The sequence below is a fragment of the Pleurodeles waltl genome, chromosome 10 (genome assembly GCF_031143425.1).
Source record: "Pleurodeles waltl isolate 20211129_DDA chromosome 10, aPleWal1.hap1.20221129, whole genome shotgun sequence".
Lineage (NCBI taxonomy): Eukaryota > Metazoa > Chordata > Amphibia > Caudata > Salamandridae > Pleurodeles > Pleurodeles waltl.
The window spans coordinates 816,475,599-816,495,153 of NC_090449.1; the positions used below are offsets into that span (position 1 = coordinate 816,475,599).

The 19,555-nt window shown below is 46.2% G+C and overlaps 1 protein-coding gene across 2 annotated transcripts in view; it reads left to right on the forward strand.

Moving 5' to 3' along the window:
• Nucleotides 1–19,555, forward strand: part of MYRIP (myosin VIIA and Rab interacting protein) — a 1,334,264-nt gene that overhangs the window by 1,102,626 nt on the left and 212,083 nt on the right. The window lies entirely within an intron of this gene.

The following is a 19,555-nucleotide window of genomic DNA, read 5'->3' on the forward strand; positions in this document are numbered from 1 at the left end:
TACATGCTGCCAGTTGTAACTGGAATAAATGTAAGTGTGCTGTCTGATGCTTTAAAAGACCATATCCTGCAAATGTCCAGTAAAGAGACTCCCTTCCATGAAATGTCTGATATTTGTCTGATTTGGTCGATTTCATATGTCTCCTTTGTCTCTGTACAGTGGTGTGACTGAAAATGTAAGGTGAGGTGTGTAGGAGGCTGGCCTGGTTTGTAATGGGTAGCTATGGTACTTACACCTTATACCCGGTCCAGTTATACCTTATTAGTGAAATGTAGGCAACGTCTAGAAGCCAGGTTCTCTAGAGGTAGCTGTAGCGGAGCAGCCAAGGCTTATCTAAGAGATATGCAAAGCTCATGCAATACCACTATAGTCGCACAGAACTCACACACATGAAAGAAAATACTCAGTGCAACAAAAATAAAGGTAATTTATTTTGGTGACACAAATGCCAAAAATACCATAGAGACTGTACTCCCTTAGGAGGTAAGTAATACACAAATTATGTACACTAGTATGCAAAAACAGGTGTGAAAACAATGCAAGTAATGAAAATCACAACAGTTAGAAATGGGCCTAGGGGGAACACAAACCATATACTAAGAAAGTGGAATGCGAATGTCGGTTTCCCACCTAGGCAAGTGTAGTGGGTAGGGGGTAGCTGGGAGTACTAGAAAACGCAAAAGGTAAGTACTAGAACCCACCCCAGTGCTCAGGAAAGCAGGAGTAAAACACAGTAACTTTCCCAGAACACTCACAGAAATGAGAAAGAAGATTATGCAAGAACCAGAGGAGTGGATTCCTAGACCTGAGGACCTGTGGAAGAAGGGGACCAAGTCCAAGAAGCAGAGAAGCAACCAGGACGAACAGGAGCTGTTGCTAACCCAGATGAGGGTACAAAAGAAGAACCACAGGTGAAGAAGAACAGTCAGTATTGCATCCAAGAAGACTGAGTCAGGTTCCTGGTTGGTGCAAGTCATGTCTGACGCCAGAGGGATGATTGCAGTGTGCTTTGTGTCGCTGGAGTCTGCCAATAAGCCTTGGCACACGCAAAGCTTGTTGTTAGCGGAAAATGGTGCTGCCTGGGACCAGGAAGGACCAGGTGGACTCTACCCAGAAGGGGGAGTCAGAGGGGTCTCTCAGTACCTCAGAAAGCCAACGGAAGACCAGGTAGCATGCACAGGAGTCCCACAGCATAGTGACAAAGAAGGTGCAAAAGAGGCCCATGCAGCACAACAACAAATGCTCCCACGCACCGCCGGAGAACCACTGAGGAAGCTGTGCATCACAGGATAGAGTGCTGGGGGCCGGAGCTGCAAGATGCTTGAAGAACTTCATTGAAGGATGCCAACAAGCCTTGGCAACTGCAAAACACGCAGTGCATTGGGATACTGTCTTGCGTGGGCAGGCAAGCTCTTACCTCCACCAAAGTTGGGCAGTAGGATGTCAGGTCCATCGTGACCACTTCAGTCCACCACCCATGAGGCAGGATCCAGCAGCTCAGCAGGAGAGGGAATACACGCAGCTGGTCATCATTGCGGTAGTTGTCTGCAGAAGCAGGAGAGTGACTCCTTCACCCCAAGGGAGATTCCTTTGCTCTTCTGGTGTGGGCTGAAGACGGGCTGTCCTCAGAGAATGCATGACTGAGAAACAGTTGCAATGGTTAGCAGGAGCTGAAGATACAATGTTGCAGAAGGCGTCATGCTTCTATGTTGCAGTTTTTAGAGTTCCTGGAGGATCTAGATGCAGGTTCTATGGTGAGAAGTTGAAGTGGAGGATACAGAGGATTCCTGCTGGAGTCTTGCAATCTGAGTGTGAAGAACCACCCAAAGGAGAGACCCTAAATAGCCCTGAAAGGGGGCTTGGTCAGCTAAACAGGTAAGCACCTGTCAGGGGAGGACTCTGACATCACCTGCTGGCACTGGCCACTCAGATGCTCCCAGAGTTCCCTGCCAACTTGCAATCCAAGATGGCAAAACCCAGGTACCCTCTGGAGGAGCTCTGAGCACCACCCCTTGGGTGGTGATGGACAGGGGAGTGGTCACTCCCTTTTCCTTTGTGCAGTTTCGGGACAGAGCAGGGACTGGGTGTCCTTGAACTGGTGTAGACTGGATTATCCAAATGTGCCCTTCAAAGCATTTCCAGTGGCTTGGGGAGGCTACCCCTCCCAAGCCTGTAATACCTATTTCCAAGGGGAGAGGGTGTAACACACTTCTCCCAAAGGAAATTCTTAATTCTGCCTTCCTGGGATCGAGCTTCTCAAGCAACAGGAGGGCAGAAACCTGTGTGTGAGGTGGCAGCACCTGGGGCTGCCTGGAATACCTCAGAAGGCTGTAATGGCAGTACTGGGCGTCCTCTAAGGACCACCCAGCATGCATGGGCCAAACAACCAATGCTGACCTATGTCCAGTGCACGCATAAAATGGTGTCCCCGCACTCATGAAGTCTAGGGAAATGGTCCTGGAGGTTGTGGGGGCACCTCTGCTAGTGCAGGGGTGCCCTCACACACAGGTACTTTGCACCCTGCCCCCAGGGCTGGAGGCCCTCCTGTAGGAGTGACTTATAAGTGACCTGGTGCAGTGTGAATGGCAGTGAAAGGGTGCATGCACCCTTTCACGCAGGCTGCAATGGCAGTCCTGCAGAAGCCTTTGCATGGACTCCCTATGGGTGGCAAAAGATATGCTGCAGCCCATAGGGATCCCCTGGAACCCCAATGCCCTGGGTACCTAACTACCATATACTGGGAACATATAAGGGGGCACCAGTATGCCAGTTGTGGGTGAAATACTGGGTTACCAGTATGCAACCACCAAATTTAAGGGAGAGAGCATAACTACTGGGGTCATGGTTCGCAGAATCCCAGTAGACACAGTCAAACACACTGATAAACAGGCCAAAAGTGGGGTTAACAAGCTAGAAAGAGGCTACTTTCCTACAAGGTGGATTTGCAGAGCGCTGCTTGTCATCCATGAGAGTATCCCTATTTGTACATACCGCACAAAGTCACTGGCTCATGCTTCCTGCACTAGAGCTCAGGAAGAGCTTTTCCCTAGGACATATAATGAGGATGTTGGGGTTAAATGGTGCGATATGCATTACACTTTCCACGTTATTTGGGTGAAGAATTCAGAGATTCTGAAGGGGGGTGTGTATGGTTAAGAATCACAGGCGTCAAAATTAGTTAAGTGAGACAAGGTTTTTATTGCACGTTTGAGGGCAACACCCACATAGGTAAGGCAGTCTTTGTATTATTCTTTTAGGGCAGAGGCTCTCAAGAGCTCGTTTTGAGCAGGAAGTGCTCCATTAAGCCCTTGTGTCATCCTCAATTGAAATAGTCACAAAGGTATCAATTCATTGCAGAAACAAAGGTTAAAGTGAAGCTGTGGTTAGGTTTGCTACTCCTTCTAACTCCGTTTGATAATACTTTGCTTTTACAGTACAGGTTAACTGAGCATATGAAGTCCGTTCTGTGAAGGGGCCTTCCTATCAGCCTCCATACAGTTACAGCCCAAGATGTTGCGGGTGGACTTATCTAGGTCAGCAGAGGGCACTATACACAAGGTTTCCTAACTATTATCAAACACTTCTAACTAAAAGCAAGACCTATTGGTGAAGAAAGTAATTGAGCAATTATGTAAATCTCTCTCAGAAAGAATTCAGTTGTGTCTATGCTCGGAGTAATTATGCACAATTTGCCTTCTCATTACCATATTAGGAAATGTAGCAATACAGACCTTCCTTAATTACGTAGTCATAAGGTAACGTTATACATGGATGCTGCAATAAGTTTAATTTCTTTAGACTGGTCTGTCATTTTTATCTGTATTCCAAAGAGCTCATGGAAGTTAAACGCTGAGGAGAGTAAATCTGCAAACACTTGCCCAAATCAGAACGTTGTTTGGTTTCAGAAACACTAGGCTTTTTAGATTGTCATCCTTCTTTGACTTACCTTTTCTGTACGAACACATACAAGAGGCCTCATATGAGAGCCCACGTAATATAGTCTGTAACCCCATTGCCCCACCAAACTACTAGAGTTACTCATTCTGGGGGTGCTGGTAACTCCGGGTAGGGGAGGAATTACCAGCATATTTAAGTGGGACCTTGAGGAGGGGAAATTACCAAATGTCTCTGTAAATGTGGTCCTGATTGTCACCTGTTTGTAATGACGGCCGAGATATATTTTTAACATTTGAGATGAAGAAAAAACAATTTATTTAAACAATTCTAAATGCATGTCTTAAAAACACACATTGGTAAAGCCAATAGTTCTGCATTAGCCGTCATCCTTTTGGCAATTCTTGTTTTGTTTTTTCCATGGTTTTCACAAAGCTTTATTGCTCAGGAAGTTGTCATCAAATCCAAAAAAAGTTTTTTTTAGAAAAATGGCTAAATGCAGTAATGTTTTTTGGTCTAAATAAATAGGCATAACATAATAATCCCTGGCTCTGAAGTGAATTTCTTTGTGTGGATGTTCTCTTTTTGAAAGGGCAGCATGCTGTAACTCATAGTGAAGTGGGATGACTGCATTGTCATTTGATGCATTTTGTAGTGGGTGGAATTAAAATAAGAATGATACCATCACAGACTAATGGCTAAAGCCTGGCTGGAAAACCCCATAAGTAACTATGTTATACACACTTTAAGTAAAATCAAATAGTCTTGGCTAACAAAGGACTAAAAAAAAATTGTCTCAATCAGACATTTTTAGAGCGCACTACTCACCGGTAAGAGTCTCAAGGTGCTGTGGGGGGGTCAGTCCTCTGTGCTTCATTTGAAGAGCCAGGTCTTAAGGTCCTTCTTGAATTGAGGTAATGATGGTGACTGCCTGAGTTAGAGGTGCAAGGTGTTCCAGCTCTTTCCCGCAAGGTAGGCGAAGGATCTTCCTCCAGCCGAGGTCTTCTGTATGCGGGGTGTATTGACCTGTTGAGCAGAGAGGTCTGGTGGGGGAGTAGAAGGTGATGCAGTGTTTGAGGTAGGTGAGTCCCAGGTCATGGAGAGCCTTGTATGCATGGACGAGGAGTTTGAAGTTGATACTTTTCTTGACAGGGAGTCAGTGGAGATCTCTCAGATGCCTGGTAATGTGTTCGCGGCAAAGGACATCCAGGATGAGTATAGCAGAGGCGTTCTGGATGTGCTGTAGTTTCTTCAAGTTCTTCTGGCTTGTGCCGGCTTAGAGGGTGTTGCCATAGTCGAGTCTGCTGGTTATCAAGGCGTGAGTTAGGGTCTTGCAGTAGTCATTTGGGATCCATTTGAAGATCTTCCAGGAAAGTCGGAGTGTGTGGAAACAGGAGGATGTGACAGAGTTGACTTGATGGGTCATGGCAAGAGATGATTCCAGGATGAAGCAGAGGTTGCATGCGTGGTTTGTTGGGGTGGTGGGGCTGCCGAGTGTAGGAGGCACCATGAGTTGTCCCACGCTGATGTGGAGGGCCCCAGGATGAGGATTTCGGTCTTGTCTGAGTTGAGCTTGAGGCAGCTCCCCTTTATTCAGGCAGCGACAGCTTCCATCCCATTTTGGAAGTTCTTCTTGGCAGTTGCAGGTTTTTGGCCAGTGAGATGGTCAGCTGGGTGTCATCGGCATAGGAGACGATGTTCAGTGTGTGGCTTCTGACGATGGATATGAGCAGGGCCATGTAGATGTTGAAGCATGTGCGGCTCAGAGAGGAGCCATGAGGTATTCTGCAGCTGACCTCCGTAGGTTCTGACAGGTCTGACGGGAGTCTGAGTTTCTGTGTTCTGCCGGTCAGGAAGGAGGGTAGCCACTGTAGGGCCTTTTCACGGTTGCCGGCTGTGTGGAGTCTGGTGCAGAGGGTGTGATGGGAGGCTCTGTTAATGGCGGTCCAGTAGGATGATGGCTGCTGTTTGGTCGAGGAGCAAGCGGGTGTCATCTGTGGGGTGAGGAGGGCAGTCTCTGTGCTGTCGTTGCTTCTGAAACCTGATTGGGAGATGTCCAGGATGTTGTTATCCTCTATGTGTTTGCAAAGCTGTGCATTGATGGCCTGTAATTAGCTGCCAGCCTCTTGCCTTCAAGAAAGGATGCAAGAAAGAAACAAGCGTTTGCAATGCAATAGGTCTCGCATTTGCTTCAATTAGCTACTGGCGTTGTAAATACATAACTGGACTTTTCATGCCACATTATTTGGTCCTCCCTGCCACATAATTCCAGTGGCCCTGCATATAACTACATGAAAACAGAATAGCGGAAAGTAATGCATTTCAACCATATCTGTACCCCCTCGATGGCTTAGTGCCTTACACATTGTCATGCCTAGCAGGCCTAATGCAATGATATTACAAACAAGACCCTTAAAAACACAAACTACTCCCCGCCATAAAACAAAAGTTCCAGCCATGAGAGAGTTTAAAAAGACACTGAATGGTGGGAGAAGTTACTATTTTGGGGTCCCCCAACCTAATGTGGGTACCCATAGATGACATAGACAGAAAAGAGCTTGTCACGCTGAACGGTTTAGTGGTGGTCCCATTGTCATAGAACCACCATAGGCTGAATTATGGGCTAAAATGTTTTTAAAAAGAAGCGTCCCACAAAGCATTATGGGGCAAGTTTCCGAGTACAGCAGATATTGTAGTTTGTTGATTGTAATGCTCAGAACAGCCCCTAGGGGACACCATAGTAAAAATAGCATTAGTAAGAAACATATTAAAGTACCCCTACAGTCAGTCCCTAAAAGGCATAACAACAGAATTGCAAAAGTAATGCAGTGTAACCATATATGTAGCCTCTAGAGGGTGTAGTTCCTTACTCATTTTGAGGCCTAGCAGGCCTACTGCAATACTATTACAAAGAAGGCCCTTAAAACATAAACTACTCCCAGGTGCTAAACAAAAGTTTCAACTATGAGAGACCTTAAAAAGACATTGAATGGTGGAAGAGGTTGTTATTTTGGGATCCTCCCCAAGCTAGTGTGGAGACCCAGAGATGACTAAGACAGAAATGGTCTCATACTGAACGGTTTGGTGGTGGTCCCTTTGTCGTAGAACCACCACAGCCATAAATTATTTGAAAAAGAAATGCCCTGCAAACCTGTATAGGGCGCGTTTCCTGAGTGTAGTGAATATTATAGTATCTGCTCTCCCGCTGTGCCGGGAGAGCCGCGTTGAGTATTTCTGTGTTTTTTACTACAGCATTTACCAATTACAATGGATTTTTGAAAGCCATAGAGCGCAAAGGGGAGAGACAAAAGCAGAATTAAAATGACTCAGATTAGGTAACAGTCTGAACAATGTAAAGAGTGCTCTAATACAGCCGATCGAGTTTGCGCTGTTCATGCTTTATGAAACTTTAAAACACCATGGCAGCAATGTAGCATGAAGGGGACAAACAAAAGAAAAAAGTAGTTTGCCCTCGCTAAAGTATATCGGCTATTGTGCAATTAATTCATGTAACAGGATCAGTCTGCAAGGCGGAACAAAAGAGCCTCAAGGTGGGACAAATTTAAAGCATTTACCAGTGGCATCAAGGGATTTTTGAAAGCAAGCCCAGGAACGAATTAAAGTGATGGGCGTGGTTAAAGCCCAAAGAATAGATTATAACAGGTCAAAAAGTGGTCCTTGCACACTGCCTAGGCTCGACCTAAAAAGGAAGGAAGGAGGAAAGCCGGACCACAAGGAAAGGAAGTCGGGCATAAAAGGATGTAAGGCAAAAAATGAAGGAAGAACGGAAGGGAAGGAAGGCAAAAAAGAAGACAAAGGAAAGAAAGGAAGCAACAGGAAAGAAAGGAAGTAAGGAAAGAAGGCAGGAAAGAGAAAGAAGGAAAAAAGAAAGAAGGCAGAAAGAAACAAGGAAAGAATAACAAAAGCAAAAATAAAAGGAATGAAAGAAAGAATTAATGCATAAAAGAAGGACAGAAGGCAAAAAAGAAACAAAGAAAGAAAGGGGGAAAAAGAAAGAAAAAAGATGGCAGCAAAGGAAAGAAAAAGGCAAAAACAAAGAAGAAGGAAAGAAATAGAAAGAAGGCAAAAAAGAAAGAAGAAATGAAACAAGGTAAACAAAAGACAGAAAAAAGACAAGAAATAGAATGAAGGAAGAAAAGGGAAAGAAAATAGGAAAAGAAAGGCATGAGGTCAAGAAGAAATAGAAGCAAAAAGAAAGGAAGAAGGAAAGTAAAAAAGAAAGAAGGCAAGAAAGAGAAGGGCAGACAGAAGGTAAGAAAAGAAAGAAGGAACAAAAGAAGGAAAAGAACCTCACTGGCCAGTCAGTGAACTGCTCTGCCACTGCATAGCTCCACCTGCAAGTGAAGCACGTCTAACTCGAACTCTGACCTCAGTCAGAAGTTTGAGGCCCTCCTCCACCCGTAGGCTTCTGCCTGCTCCTCATCTCTGGTGTCTAGTGGGAGAGCTCTGCTCTTCTGCTTGACTGCCCTCTGCCTTTTTCTCTTTTTTCTCGTTTTTCCTTTGTGTACTGTTTTTGTGCCTTCGGCTTTCTGCTTTCCTCTATCTTTTCCTCGTTTCTCTCGTCACTCGCTTCTCTCTCTCTCTCTCTCTCGCTCTCTCACACTCTCCCTGCTACTGCTGCCCCAGTGGCCCCGCCCCACCTATCTCTCATGCTTCCCGACGCTGCTGCCGCCGCGTCCCCCCCTTTTTCACACCGTTTACTGCTCCCAGCTCTCCTCCCCCTCCCTACTTAATGTCACTGGCTGCACCGGAGGAAAAGCAACCTCAATGACCTAGTCAGTGAACTGCTCTGCCACTGCGTAGCTCCACCTGCAAGTGAAGCCCGTCTGACTCAAACTCTGACCTCGGTCAGAAGCTCAAGGCACTCCTCCACCTGCAGGCTTCTGCCTGCACCTCATCACTGGTGTCTAGTGGGAGAGCTCTGCTCTTCTGCTGGGCTGCCCTCTGCCTTTTTTCTCTTTTTTCCTAGTTTTTACTTTGTGTACTGTTTTTGTGCCTTTTGCTTTCTGTGTTCTTCTATCTTTTCCTTGTTTCTCTCGTCACTCACTTATCTCTCTCTCTCTCCTCTCTCGCACTCTCCCCGCCACTGCCGGCCCCACGGCCCCACCTCCCTTTTTCATGCTGTTTTCCGCTCCCAAGTTCCAGCTGTGATCTCCTCCCCCTCCCTACTTAATGGCGGCCACTGCACAGGAGGAAGAGCAACCTCACTGAACTAGTCAGTGAACTGCTATGCCACCGCATAGCTCCATCTGCAGAGTGAAGCCCATCTGACTCGAACTCTGACCTCAGTCAGAAGTTTGAGGCCCTCCTCCGCCTTTCTCTTTCTGCTTTCCTCTTATCTTCGTTTCTCTCATTACTCGCTTCTCTCTCTCCTCTCTCACACTCTCCCCGCCGCTGCTGCCCCGTGGCCCTGTCCCCTCCTCTCACTCACTCTCCCCTCCGCTGCTGCCACCGCAACCCCACCCCCCTTTTTTGCACCGTTTTCCGCTCCCGCTCCCACCTCCCAGCTGTCCTCTCCACCAAAGGCGCACCTAGGGCAAGCCCGTCTGCACATGTCCGAGACCAGTGCCAGGACCCATGGTCCTGCCACCCGCCGCCTCTACTCGTCCACAGCAGCACTCATCACACTCAACCCAGGACACAACAACAACTGCAAGCAAGCATCACCTGCTAATACCCGCAGACCCTTCAGCTGCCTCAGCTGCAGCCAAACCTCCACCATCACCAAGACTTGGACCCAGCACAACCCACCCAAAACAACACTCCGACCCCGAAATCTCTGAAGTGCATTCTCCTCAACATCTGCTCCCTCCATAAACGAGCTAACGAAATCTGAGACCTCCTTCACAGGACCACCCCAGACGTTGCATTCCTCACCGAGACCTGGACCAACAACACCTCAGACCCAGACATCGCCATCCCGCAGGGATACAAGATCATCCGGAAAGACCGCCCCAGATGCCTTGGGGGGCGGGGATCGCCATCATCCACAGGTCCAACCTCTGCCTGAACACACACTCTGAAGAATCCACCAGCTGGAACACCTCCACTTCAAACTACACACCAGCCCGACATCCACCATCAGGGGCTCCCTTTGCCGACTCCATCACAGATTATATCTCCGCACAAGCCATCACAGCCACCAACTACACCCTGCTGGGAGACCTCAACTTCCACCTCGACAACCTACAAGATCCCAACACTGCATCCCTCCTAGAAAATCTCCAGAACATAGGGCTTCGACAGATAGGGACGGAGCCAACACACTCAGCAGGACACACCCTTGATCCCATCTTCACTACAGGAACCTCCACTACCTTTGGTCACACCTCAGAACTCCAATGAACAGACCACCGATGCATCCATTTCACCTTCCACACACACACCGTCATCAGACCCCAACACCAACCATCACATAGAAACTGGAAAAGAATCACCAACGATCAACTCAACGCCTCATCGCGCCCCCACCATCGCACGCAACAATGACCCAAACAGCGCAGCACGCACCTTCCACAAATGGATCGCCGACTGCGCCAACACCATAGCCCCCCTCAAAAAGAACCACAGCACCCACACAAATAAAACCAGCTGGTTCGCCCCCGATCTCCGAGAAAAATCTGGAGAAACACCAAAACCACAGAAGCCTGTAGCAACTTCAGAGCCGCCGCCACCGCACACTACCAAGTCATCAGAAACTCAAGAAAGAAAGCTATAAAAGACAGAATCCCCTCACACGCACACAACAGCAAGGAACTCTTCAGCATCATCAAGGAGTCCGCCCAACCGAACAGTGAAACAACGAACATCCCACCCTCACAAGGCCTCTGTGACAGATTCAACACCTACTTCCACCAAAAAATCAAGACCATCTACGACAGTTTCAGCAAGGACAACCTACGTGCAGATCCCCCTCTATCAAAACCAGACACCAACAAACCAACAATCACCAACTGGACCCCCATCACCACCGACGATACTCTGAGAACAATGAGGTCCATACACTCCGGGGCCCCCACTGACCCATGCCCTAAACACATTTTCAACAGAGCTGCAGACACAATCGCCCCCAAGCTCCGCCTCACCATCAACCATTCACTAGCTGCTGCCACCATCCCAGATGGCCGGAAACACGCCGAGATCAACCCCCTCCTAAAAAAAAAAAAAACCCTCAGCAGACTCCACCGACCTCAAAAACTTTATGCCCATTTCCCTACTCCCTTTTCGTCCAAAATCATTTAAAAAGCAGTCAACATCCAACTCGCCATGTTTTTAGAAGACCACAACATCCTCGACATCTTCCAATCCAGATTCAGGAAAAACCATTTCACCGAAACTGCCCTCCTGGCCGCAACAGATGACATCCGCTCCCTGCTGGACAAGAGAGAGATGGCAGCACTCATCTTGCTAGACCTCTCGGCGGCCTTCGACACAGTCTCCCATCACACCCTGATATGAAGACTTCACGAAGCCGGCATTAGAGACAAGGCCCTTGACTGGATCCAATCCTTCCTCTCTGGCAGAACTCAATGAATGAGACTCGCCCCCTTCCTCGCAGACCCCATCACCTGTAAAATTCCCCAGGGATCCTCCCTCAGCCCCACGCTGTTTAACGTCTACATGGCCCCACTAACCACCATCATTAGAAGCTACGGAATCAACATCATCTCCTACGCCGACGACACCCAACTCATCCTCTCCCTCTCCAACTGACCCTGCAAGGCCAGACACAACTTCCACAAAGGCATGGAAGCAGTCGCTAACTGGATGAGAAACAGCTGCCTTCAACTCAACACAAACAAGACAGAAGTACTCATCATGGGCCCTCAACCCAACGCGTGGAATGACTCCTGGTGGCCATGCACCCTCGGAAACACGCCCACCCCCACCAGCCAAGCCCTCAACCTTGGGATCATCCTGGACTCCAATCTCAGCATGAACCATCAAATCAACTCAGTCAGCTCCCACTGCTTCCACAACCCCCGCCTCCTATGCAAGTCCTTCAAATGGATCCCCCTCGAACATAGAAAGACCGTCACACACACCCTCATCACCAGCAGACTGGACTATGGCAATGCACCCTACGCCGGAATCAACAAGAAACTCATACGCAAACTACAAAACATCCAGAACGCCGCCGCCAGTCTGGTCCTCGACACCGCCACATCTCTCAACACTGCGTACAGTGCACTGGCTTCCCACAGAGAAAAGAATCACCTTCAAGATCCTCACCCACGCACACAAAGCCCTCCACAACACCGGACCAGCCTACCTGAACCAGAGACTCAACCTCCACGTACCCCACAGGACCCTAGACTCAGCCCAGCTCTCTCTCACAGAAGTACCCCACATCAGGAAAACCAGAACAAGAGGACGCTCATTTTCCTACCGCACAGCCACCGCCTGGAACGCCCTTCCTCACCACATCAGACAAACCACCTCCCTCCTCAGCTTCAGGAATGAACTGAAGACATGACTTTTTTAAGAACCACTGGTGAGCGCTACACTTCCCTCCCCCTCCTTGAGACCCTAACAGGTGAGTAGTACAATCACTGATTGATTGATTGATTGATTGACTGAGAAGGCAAAAAAGGAAAAAAAGATATATAATAAAAAAGAAAGGCAAAAAATGAAGAAAAACAAGAAAAAAAAGAACATAACAATAAAGAAGGCAAAAGAAAAAGGAAAGAAAGAAGTAAGGAAAGAAGGCAAAAAGAAAGAAGACAAGAAAAAGGGAACAAAGAAAACAGTAAACAGAGAAGGAGACAATGTAAGAAGGAAGGAAAGAGGGTTCACAGTATAAAGGAAATTGATACTAAAACCCAAATTACACCCCACCTACGTTTACAATTAGTTACAATTGTACTGCAAGTTAAATATGATTAAGTATGGTTTTCTCCCTGGGCAACATTTATTAAGAACCAATGGTGAAACCAACTCCTGGAACACAACTGGAAACGGGGTCAGATAAAGATGACATGTGCCCTCTGCTCACACGAAGAGCTGGTAGAAAGCATCTTTATATCACAACGGCAATACTAAAGTAATAATAAAGCTTTTTTTAAACCCTGGAGCCGAAGGGAACTTTCTTGTGTGTGTGGATGTGCTCATTGTGAAAGAGCAAAATGTAATCACTTCAAGTACAGTTAGCCAGTGGCTTAAGTAGGCTGGCCCACTGTCCCAAGCTGTATGTGCAGTACGCTGCAGTGGGAGGAAGCAATATTTGAATGACACAACAGACCATAGAATGAAGAAAGCTAGCTCAAAGTCGCTTTAAATAAGTAGTGTACATATTATTTTAGTAAAATCAGAAGGCCTTGGCTAGCACCAGACCTAAATAGTTTTTCCTTCAGTGAACCCTAGCATATATTTTTTTTTTTTAAATATATATATATATATTGCAATGGTTAAATGTAGAATTCTAATATATTTGTAACTGACCCACCAATGAGGGTCCATAAAATATTTACTTACATCTACAGTTAAAGGGGTTAGCATAGTATAATAGATTAAGCAATGCTCTTGGGTCCATGGTATAATATGTGAACGATAGGGCATTATGATTAACTTTTCTCCTTCTAATGCTAAAATATCTTTATGATTCTCAGATGCTGTTTGTTACTTTATAATGGAATGCCTCAATTACTTACCAGCAATATTGTTACTCCAAGTCTCCCTTCCTCATCAATGACCTTTATTGTAAGTAGGTACTTTTTCCTAGACAGTCGGTTCTGTAGAACAACTTTAAGCTATTTTTGTTAATAAAACACACACTTCCTGGCAGGCCTCATAAAAGGGAGCACTTCCCAGAATATCTACTGGTTGTAAACACCCTAGTATACTGCCATTGTTGTAGACCAAGCAGCGAGACGAACCGTGAATGAGGAAGAATGAGAGTAATGAGACTACTGGTAAGTAACTAGGCTTACTTTGCTATCTCTATCCTTAATTATGAAATGCTACAACATGGTGAGGGCTACATTCTGGGTGGTGCTGTTACTCGTGGTCCTCTAATTTCCTACCCAACTGGACACAACAGTTTCATAAGGTGAGCAGCTCCCACACATTCACTGTGGCAGAACTGACACCGTATGAAAGGACATGAAAGAATATGCAAGGTAGAATCAATTCAGAGTTGTCCAATGGAAAACTTACTAGATGTCCTCCCAAGATGAAACCTCATGGCCTGACCCAGAAGCAGAGCTGGCAAGGCAGGAACACAATAGACCAAGAATAAAGGTGATGTCATCAATCAAGATAGAGTCCAAGACAGTGGCCCCACACTTGGACTACAAAACACCAATCAATACAAAAAGGTCACTACACCACTTTGAATACATGGTATAGGCAAGTTAAATGATGACTGCCCTACATACTTAATTGAAGCAAGTTAAGCACCTTACCATGGACAGTGTTATGAAGAAAGCATAGTCGCAGAGACCTGAAGTAACTTCAATTCCACCCTAAGAAGAGTCTTAGGCCCCAACAGAAGAGCTACATGGGCTGTAAAGTCTGTGAAAGGGTCCAGCACAAAAGATGCCACAAATAGCCAACCTCCTTGCCAAAGTCAAACCCCCCACAGAGACGTCCTAGGGGACAAATACTTAATAGAAACTACCTCTTGGGGCTCAAAAGGAGCAGTACTAAGGCCAACCAAACAATGGCAATCCCAGATAGTCTGCCACAGAATGAACAGCATGGCAGATAAAACGTCCTGAGGAAAAGTCAAACCACAGGAGAAGCCTAGTCAGCAACCACGCTCAAGAAATAACCTCTGAAGCAGCATACAGTCAAGGAAGGAAACACAGTGGGCTATGTGCAATCTGAGAAGATAGCTGCTAAGAAGTCTGCAAAACCTGCGCACCTCCACAGCCCAGAGAGGTGACAAAAACGTAGGCAGGAGCCACACTGAAGCAGACGTTCTGTGAACCAGCCCACCAGGAACAACCAACACAGCACTCAGCCACAACAGTAGAGGAGACACAAACCTGTAATACCTGGGAATGGGGGAATTGTTAAAGTAAACAAAAAGTGATGGATGGAATTCTTGAATTAATCTCAGTGATTGGTAATCACTCGGACCACATCATGTCCCATTGTTAATTTGAACATCATGCCACCTCAGGTTTGACTCAACTATAGACAAATCAGTCTTAACACTGCTCAATTGGGAACAGTCCAACCCGAACTGCCAGCCCAGTTCCTCCCTGAATTAGAACACAAGCAATCCAGGGCCAGATTTGCCCTGGGGCGAAAAGTGGAAGGCAATAACAAGCCTTCATGTGAGAGACACACAGGAACACCCGTCCTCCAAGCATACTTAATAGAAATCCAACTCAGAACATCAGCAACAGTGTCACTACCAGGCCTGCACTAAATCACTGCAAAACTCTGTGAATACCATTGAGAAACCGAAGGGCTAAGAATAGGGAAAAATACTCAGTAATGCTCAATACTCAGTAATGCTGCCAGAAAGGGTTTTACACTACAGATAGGAAATTAGAGGACCGCCGGTCACAGCTCCACACAGAGTGTAACCCTCACCATGTTGTATCATTTTGTGTCCACTTGATGGTTCACAATGGCCAATGAAGCATCATCTTCCTGCTGCAGAAACACGACCCTGTTCAGGACAGAAACAACAAAGAGCTTAATAAAAAATTATGAGCAAAGAGGCCATGGCCAGATATAGCAAGAAAGCAAAAACCAACATGACTGGGTAAAACATATTTTGGGAGGGCCCCCTTGTTTTTCTCAGGCCTCACTTGACAGATGAACCCAGAACTTTCCAAGAAGGAGCTGAGGTGGATGAGACTCATTTTTGGAAAGTTTCCTAAAGATTCTTCAAACAGCACCAAAGTTATAAGCAGACAAAAAATGCTTTTGCTATGTAAAGTGGTCCTAACTATAACTACCCTGGGTCCCATATAGTTTTGGTTAAAATATTGTAAGGTAGATGAGTGCCTTTTGGGGCAAAGGGGAAATATATATATATTTTTTAAACTACTGTTGAGAATTAGGTTTCTGGTTGACAGAGATATGCACCCTGTCCAAGCCGGAACCACAATCCTAGCCAAGGTAAGCCAGATACACACCATAAATTAACCTGTGCTCACCTTCTGATAGCTTGGTAAAGAGCAGGTAGGCTTAAGCTAGTAGGTAATGTGTAAAATAATTGTGCAACACTTAAAACAGTTAAACAGTGAAAACACCACACAAAAATAATCCACACCAGGTTAGGAAAATATAGCTTAATTTATTTCACAAAATAAGACCAAAACGACAATATTCCAATAAGTAGAATTTGAGATATGCACTTTTAAAGAATATCTGCAAATATAGTGCTGAAAAGCATAAATCGCCAGTGAGAGCTATCTGATCATGCTAGACAGGTTGAAATCTGAAAAGTCAGGCTGACCACGATGGACTGCTGGTCGGATACAGGGACAAACCTTGTCCTGATGAAAAAGTACTTTGTGTGAATAGTTGTGCTGACATTGAAGACTCGATGCGAGGAGCAGAGGAGGCAATGTGTTGTCCCTTCAGATGCAGATGATGTCAGTTCTGATCCGTGCAGAAAACAATGCATTGTCGTCCAACTGCACAGCTGTCGATGTCATGTCCTCAAACAGCATTGTGTTGATGAACTCATTTTGATGAATGCGATGCACCATCGTCAAGCCCCACAGCTGGTGATTGCAGCAATGGGAATGCATCAGCGTTGAGAGGAGATTCATCGGTTCTGACCTGTACAACAGCAGTGATGCGTGGATTTTGCAGTTGCAGCACTTTATAACCACCTCCCAGGGAATAGGACTGGATTAGCCCCAATTGGCAGGGCAAGACTTACAGCAAGCAAAGTTCATGTGCTGCTGCAGGATAGAGTAAACTCTTTGATGTCTCTAGGACTTCAGAATGCAAGGCATGCCAGCAAGCCCTGAAGTCACTTTGGTTCTGGGGATGTAGAGGTTTAGGTCAATTCCTTCTCACTCCCACGCAAGGAGGGCAGCAGGGTAGGCCCAGCAGAGCAGGAGCCCTGCAAAGTCCTGCAGTGTCCGGCAGAGTGACAGTTCCTTCAGCAGAACAGCAGTCCTTTGTCCTGGTAGAATGTCCTCAGGTCCAAAAGTGTACTTCTTTGGTGGGGTCAGAAGTCCTTTGAAGAGTCCCTGCTCTTCCTGCCCTGGCTCCAGACACACCACTTGGGGATATGCAGCCCTTTGTGTGAGCTCAGAACACAGGCCAGGTGTAAGTATCCGCTCTTCCCTCCCATCTTGCCCAAGATGGCCCATCAACATGCAGATGGCCACTCAGTCACACCTAAGCTCCCTTTGTGTGTGGCTGTCTGGAGGGAATGCACAAGAACCCTGCTGTCACCCACCCAGATGTGTATTTAGATGCATGCAGAAAGCACTCGATGATTTAAAGTAAGAAAATGCCAACTTTCTAAAAGTGGCAATTTCAGAACTACAATTTAAAATCCAACTTCACCATAAGTTGGAATTTTAAATTGGGATTCTAGAGATGCCAGACTTGGGGGTCTCATCTCTTCCCAATTGGAAATTACACTTATAAAATGTAATAAGGTAATCCGAATGTTATTCTATGGGAGAGCCAGGCCTTGCAGTAGTGAAAAGAATTTAAGAGCTTTCGCTACCTGGACATGTAAAACTTAAAAGAATATGTTGAACTTTTCCAATACACTGCACCCTGCCCTTGGGGCTGTCCAGGGCCTAATTAAGGGGTGACTTAGATGTATTTAAAAGGGATTGTTTGGGCCTGGCAAGAGGGTTAACGTGACAAGTCAACATGGCAGCTTAGAACTGCACACACAGGTTCTGAAATGCCAGCCCTGAGCAATGTTTTAAGGGCTACTGCAGTGGATGGCGCTATCAGTGCTGCAAGCCTACTAGTAGCATTTAGCTTACAGGCCCTGGGCACAGGTAGTGCACTTTACTAAGGACTTATACATAATTTAAATGTGGCAATTGTGGATTAAGCCAATGTTATCATGTTTTAAAGAAAGAGCACATGCACATTAGCACTGGTCAGCAGTGGTAAAGTGCCCAGAATCCTAAAGCCAGCAAAAATAAGTTTAGCAAAACAAGAGGTCAGAGGGCAAAACTTTTTGGGGAAACCACGGCAAGGATGTCAGGTCTAACAACTGCTATACCCCTGTACAAATTGGCCTATGGGTTGCTTCTGTGGTGTTTATATTACACTGTAAAGGAAACTGCAATTGCAAAGGAGACAGGAATTCTATGCCACACATACGAGTCTGCCTCAACACTGAAGATCACCTGTCTGTTCAGTGAGTTGGCCAGATGAGACTGTTTGTTGTGTAGTTTCTCCTGCATGCTCCAGGTATCACCCTCTGACCTTTGTTTATACCTATATCTGCACTTGATGAGCCCTCACACCACTGCTGAACCTAGTGCAACTGAACAGTGTCCTTTAACAGGGGCCCCAATCCATACAGCATCAGTGAGTTTGGTACCAATTCAAAACAGAGAAAATTGTCAGCGCCCTAGAACGTTGCTCTGTCCCTATTTTAACAATACCTCTCCCCTAACTCAGAGGGCTGGAAGATTCATTCTGAACCCCTTATGTGGGTGCAATGTGAAGTTTTTGCAAGCAGGTCAGGAAGATCCAAAGACCAGTGACAAAGACCCTTGTGCACACACACCAACCAAATCTACCAGTCTCACCCATGAACAGGCTGAAACAATGCACACAAAGGAGAAAATCGGGAAGAACCGAAATGACAGGAACACCAACATAAAGGCTTATCATGACAATAGCATCACAGAGGACAATGGAGTCACATATTCCACCTTAGCATCAACCAAGGTATCAAGGTTCGGGTAGGCAACACAGGACAATTCTACAGAAAGCATACATGGGAGCATTGTTCGTAATCCAGATCCATCATCAAAAACTCATTAACATAGAAAATGGCCATTGGAAAGGAAGCCCCTCCCTCATGGCACAGAGGCAGGCATCAACTTTACTTCCACGCCAGCCCAAAAACACCATTCTTTATCAACATGGCCGACACAGCAGAGTAAGGAAGAAATAGGGATGCCAAACTACAAAACCAGGACTCATCCACCAGTCTCATTTGGCAGCCAGCTTCCAGACACCAGGGCGTGCTTCAGACTGTCAAGATGCCTTTCGCACAAGTCTCTGGTACGAGCGTTAACACCTTCCTCACTCAGCTCGACCCTGGTACTGTAGACCTGTGGGAGACGGCACAGAGTAATGCCAGTACACCACCACACCACACGAAACTGTAAGAACAGTACCCAGCTGAGAGTCACACTACAGAATGTATGCTCAGCAGGCACTCTGAGCAGCTACACCTAGCATGAGGCCTACCGGAACAGTTAAGTTTGGGACATGAAACTTTAGGGAGCAAGTAATACTGACGAAGACGTTAATTTGATGTATAGTGGAATCAGTTTCCGACGCAAATGAAACTTACACTTCAAGGAATCCAAGATGGGTGTGAATTGCCACCTCAGCATTCCCAATCTTGAATCATCTCTGAAAACGGAAACCACACAGTATTGTCGCTGTATTCTGATGCTGAGGTAGGAAATTCGAAATTTTACAGTAATATCGCAACAATCTTACAACTAGA